At 50.8% G+C, this 5,186-nt stretch overlaps 1 non-coding gene across 1 annotated transcript; it reads left to right on the top strand.

The window, feature by feature from the left end:
- Positions 1–3,343: 3,343 nt before the first annotated feature.
- Positions 3,344–3,474, top strand: LOC148596386 (small Cajal body-specific RNA 15). The gene has a single exon (XR_015913169.1).
- The last annotated feature ends 1,712 nt before the right edge of the window (positions 3,475–5,186 follow it).

The raw sequence follows: 5,186 nt of genomic DNA, 5'->3' as shown, positions 1-5,186 counted from the left end.
GCCCAGCCTGAATGCAGCCGGGTCTCGGTGCGCACAACGGCAGGCACCACGCTGGGATAGACAGGGAGAGCGCGCCCTGCAGCAGGAACAGGCGGCGTCACCACAGCAGAATTAAATTCTCCTCCTCCGTAACAAGCCTAAAACCAAGCAGCCTCTCCCTGCCCGTGACAATCCATGCCGGCAGACCCTGTGCAAACCTACAGCGTGCATGTATAATGATAAATCTCTGACAAGCCAATGTACCTCTTAGGAAATACGTTCTGCGCTCACAGTGACACAAGCTGGGGCATCACCCAGCGCAGAGGGTGGCCCCTGTGGCAGTCAGCTCTTGTGATGGCTTGTGCTTCACCTGTCCCAACTGCCATAAAGTAAAACAAAGGAGAGGCACAAAGTAGGAATCATTTGCCTCAAAATAAAAGTACATGCTTAATGTAGCACTCTTGGCACAAATAACATTGATGATGCTTATTGCCTCCCTGTTATCTTCCTTAGAGCCCCCAGCAAGACCTCTGCATTACTATCTCCAGCCATTGCAAGGCTATTTAGGGATGCAGCCCAGGGCCTGGAATCACATCAAGGTCCTGGGGAAACTGGAATTGCAGCCACTGAGGCACCGAAAGGACACAGCACAGGAAGTTGACAGTTGCTTTTCCATGTGAAACAAAGAAAAAAAAAAGTAATATCAAACTTAAACAGATCTTTATATATGTATTTGTGTCAGTCCAGCCTTTGGTCTTTCTGGCTTATTTAACTCCCTTAGGAGCCACATATTAACTGCAGGGTTAACGTATACAGAGAGGATTACAAAGCAAAGGAGCAGGTTGTAACCAGGAGGATGTTGAATTTGAAATGGCTGTTGTGAAGTCTACACCAGCAATGTAGGCTCTTTCTTCTAAGTCTGATGAGCAGCAAAGAAGTCAGATTAGTTCTGTAATTACCTCCAGAAAGCGTCCTTTCCTGTGCGTCAGTACAAGTGACCTCTTACGGCATCCGCAGAATTTTGGAGCTTAACACAACTGGAAATCAAATCACGGGTTTAGACCCTGTGCTTCCATGTGTGGGGATGGGAGCGATGTGACCTTCTCCGTGCTAGCGTGGGGGTTGATGCAGAAGAAAGGTCAGGCTCTGTGGGACCAGAGTGGAAAAGCTGCAGCTCATAAATCAGGCTTGAACCACCCTGAAGTCAACCACTGAAGTCACAGTGAGGCTCTGCAGGCAAAAATGACAGCTAGGCTTTTATCTACATGCAGTGGCATCACAGGTCGATACTGTGACTTCCTTCTCTTCTTTAAAGCTTTCATGTCAGAGGAATCAAAGTCCCCTACCTCCTCTTCCCAAATTACCTCAAGTTAATAATAGCACAAATGGTAGTTAGCCCAGGCTTGAAAGCAGCTTTGAGTAGATATTGCTCTTTGATAAGCCATTTCAAGGGCAGGAGGCAAAGTGTTTATCTTGCTTGGAAGAGAAGTCTGATGAGCAACCACTTTTCCTTTGCTAGGACCAAGCAGCACTTTGCTATCACCAGAATATGGAGACTGGGGAGGTGCGTTACAGCTGCTGCTCTCACCCAGGGCTAGCTCTTTACTTTGTGCAGCTTGTGTTCCTACACAAATTACTGAACAAACCCCAGCAGCCCATCTTTAGGTACAACAACAGCTCTGGCTGAACCTCAGTGACCATCCACTCCAGGCCTGTTCTCCCATGTCTATTTTTCCAGCCTTTGACAGTCCTTGGGAGGCCCAGTGGGATTACAAGTGCAGTGAAACACAAGAGTGCAGCAGGATCAGAAGATGGCAAAAGAGCTCAGCTTTCATGAGCAGCTGAGCCCTTCTAATGACTTGCTGTTGTCCAAAGCTGGAAACCCAGATCTGGCTTTGCATCTGACTGACCCGTTTAACTCTTGGTGCAACAGCCTCTAAAAAAAAATGAAATGATCCAATGTACCAAGAGGATACCAAAACCCTCCAATGTGCCTGTACTAAAATCCAGCATCTGAGCATCAGGTCCTCTTTCAAGCTTTTCCTCACCAAGTCATTTTTCATGGTATGTCCTAACCACCTGCTGCTCCCGTCTGGCTTCTTGCCCGCACGTGCAGGCCACTCGCTAAACCTTCTCGTCAGACTCCGGTCGTGCCTCCCAGCCAACTCCCTGCTGCAACAGGCAGCACCACAAGAAGGGGGAAGACCTGAGCCGACTTGCCCCATACCTCACTGCAAGAAGCTTTACAAACACAGACTATAAATGGCCAGGTCATTCAATGGTCACTTCAGCATGCATTTTGACAACTATGAATCGCACTGCATGGGCGCAGTAAGTACATTTACTCCCGCAGCCCACCTGCGGCTTGAGCGCGCATGGGAGAGGGACCGGAGAAGTGTGCGCCACCCGGAGCCATTTTGTGTCCACGAGGTTTCAAGGATCGCCTCAGGGGCTATGGCGGAGGGGTGGGGCGGGCCTGGGCACAGCGCCACAGAGCTGCCGGGGGCCGCCGCAGCTTTAAAGGAAGGAGGAGGAGAAAGAAAAGGAAGGAAAGGGAAGGAGAAAAAAAAAAAAAAAAAAAAAAGGAGGAGGAGGAGGCGGAAAAGGGCAGGCAATAAGGGCGAGGCCGGCGAAGTCCCCGCCCGCCAGCAGCTGCCGCCCGCCCTCCGCGCCCGGGCGGGCTCAGGCGGGGCCGCCCTGCAGGAAATGGCGGCGGCGGCGCCGGGCCCATGTGGCGGGAGCACGTGGCGGCGCGGGGCTCTGCGGGCGAGGTGAGGGGCTGCGCTCGCTCCCCCAGAGCCGCCTCACGGCGCCCGCGGGGCGGCGGAAGATGGCGGCTCTGCGGCGCGCGCCTCACGGCGGCGGGGCCGGGGCGGCGATGGCGGCGGCCGGGCGCGGTTACCTGCCGTGAGCAGCGTTTCTCCTCCGGCACCACTCGCACAGGTCGCTGGACGAGCCCGGCCCGGAGAGGCTCTCGGCGAGGCGGTGCTGCCCGATGTCCGCCTGCGGCCTGGCCCGGGTGAGCGCTGGCCCCGCACGCGGCGGCGTCTCACGCGCTGCCTGGAGAGCAGCTCCCTGGAAACGGGGTGTAAATGGAGCTCAGGTGCTCGGCTGCGGTGTGGGGAGCAGAGTGCAGCCTCCTGTGTGTGGTCTCCGGGCTTTGCTGTGCATTGCTAATGAGCGTTACAATTACAGCTGCAAAGAGCAGAAATCGGCAGTTACAAAAAGACAGCTGAGGTTGAGGGTAGCGGCAAGGAGCTGCCTTCCAGGGAAGGAAAACAAGCTGTGGGGTTAGCCTGGGAAACCTCCTTCAGGAGAGCGTGGCCATTCCTGAGATCTCCAGGAACTTCTTAGGGAGATTCACTTGGAGGACTAAGAAAGTGGAGCCAGTGACAGTGTATTGACTCTGCTGATACTCTCCTCCTACATCAAATGGTGGAAGAACAAGGCCTGTCTGTGAGATGGAGTCAGGACCTACTTCCTCTACCTACAAAGTTTTTGTGGCAATTAGAGGGAGCGAGTTAAAGGGTGTTTCTATATAAAGTGGCAGGCCATTCTATTTGACCAGAACATACTAAAGTGTTTTTTAGGGCTGTCACATTGCCTGTTGTTGCATTTGTGCTTTGAAGTGGTCTCACCTATGGTTTGGGGGTTTTTTGTTTGTTTTTGTTTGTTTGGGGGGGTTGCCTTTTTTTTTTTTTAATTAATATTTGCTTTTTCTTTTTCCGCTAGCCTCATGGGTTCCTTTTCTCCTGGCTCCAGGACTGGATGATGAGGGACACTGGGTATGGTGACCAGTTACGGTAACCAGTTTGGAAACGGTAACTCTGCTTGCTATTGTCTGTTTAGCAATTGGCAGCTCCTGGGCAGGAGATGGTCTTGTTAACCAGTGCAGCCTTGTGAAAGGGCTTCATGTGATGCCCTCCAGTGGTGGCAGTGCATACTGGTATTTTAAACCTAAGAATAGAAGGGAATTGAAAAATAATGGCACAAAATACTTGATGCCCCTAGATGCAAAGTACCTTGGGCTTTAGAACATGTGGTCTCATGGAGGAGCGGGATGCTGCTGATTGTAGCTGTGACCCCTGGTATCTAAGGGAGGAAGTTCCGGGGTTATGCTAGATAGGTGGAGTTTTTATTAAACAAAAGCATGGCAAATTTACTTTTACATGTTGGTCTGGTAACTACTTTTTGTGTATTTGTTACTCTTACAGGCCGCGTTTTCCTCAGCAGGCTGCTCCTTTTTCAGCCATCAGGCCTGTGTTGTCCAGCAGATTGATCCAGCTGGCAGCGTAAAGACCCAGCTTGTCCCATTCCCACAGCATCCAAGCACTTCATGGCTGGCTTGGTGAATCCATCTTTGCAGCCTTCCTAAGAGATGGTTGTGAATTCCTGGGGACCCCAGGAGAGTTCACCAGCTGGGAAATCTTTTGGAGTGAGTTCCTGTAGCATTGGAGGCAAACAGCTAATCCGGGTACCAGAATACAGGTATGGATTAAACACTGTATTTGGAAGCTCTTAGTGGGGGGTGGGTTCATGTGGACCTGTTCCTAAAAGAATATAGGTCTGTCCCAGAATTAAAGTCATTTTATGTAGCAGTCCTTCTGCATTAAGGACTTTCTTTGGGGACTTAGTCATCCTAAAATTCCATGTATGTCTTTCTTCTTTTAGATACTTTAACTGTGAAGAGGAGAATGGCTCTTGATTCATCAGAAAAAGGTAAAAGATGTTTCAGTGGGTAGAAGCTGGGCCTTGAATCAAGGCATACATTTGTTTTAGCCAATAAAATCGGGCTGTTAAACAGTTTGGGGTGTGGTACTGTGATCAGGTGCAGAGGATCAATGCCCCTCAGCTATGTTCTCTGGTAGGGCCTTGCCAGGTGCAGCTGGGCTCTGCCCCCTTACACACTCTGCATTTTCCATGGTTGCCAGCCAGAACACCTTTGGCTGGCAGGCACTCGCCTTTGTGCTCACTACAAGGCACACACAGTAACTGGAATTCTGGCCTGCCTCATGAGAGGTCTGACCAGAGGATGGTGACAGCCCTTTCTGCTTTGAAGTCCATGAATTTCTGGTAGGCTAAGGAATGATGCTGTGCTTGTATAGCTCAGTGTTGTTAAACCCTTCTTACTTGAGCCTTATAAAATCAATGTACAAGAGAATATGGGAGCAGTCGCTGCCATAATGACAGGTTCAGTTCCTGTTTGC

The sequence above is a fragment of the Tinamus guttatus genome, unplaced genomic scaffold (assembly GCF_059628265.1).
Source record: "Tinamus guttatus ecotype Peru unplaced genomic scaffold, ASM5962826v1 Tinamus_guttatus_pri_ptg000004l, whole genome shotgun sequence".
NCBI classification, from domain to species: domain Eukaryota; kingdom Metazoa; phylum Chordata; class Aves; order Tinamiformes; family Tinamidae; genus Tinamus; species Tinamus guttatus.
The sequence above is the reverse complement of the archived record's forward strand: the minus strand, read 5'-3'. Positions and strand labels throughout refer to the sequence as shown.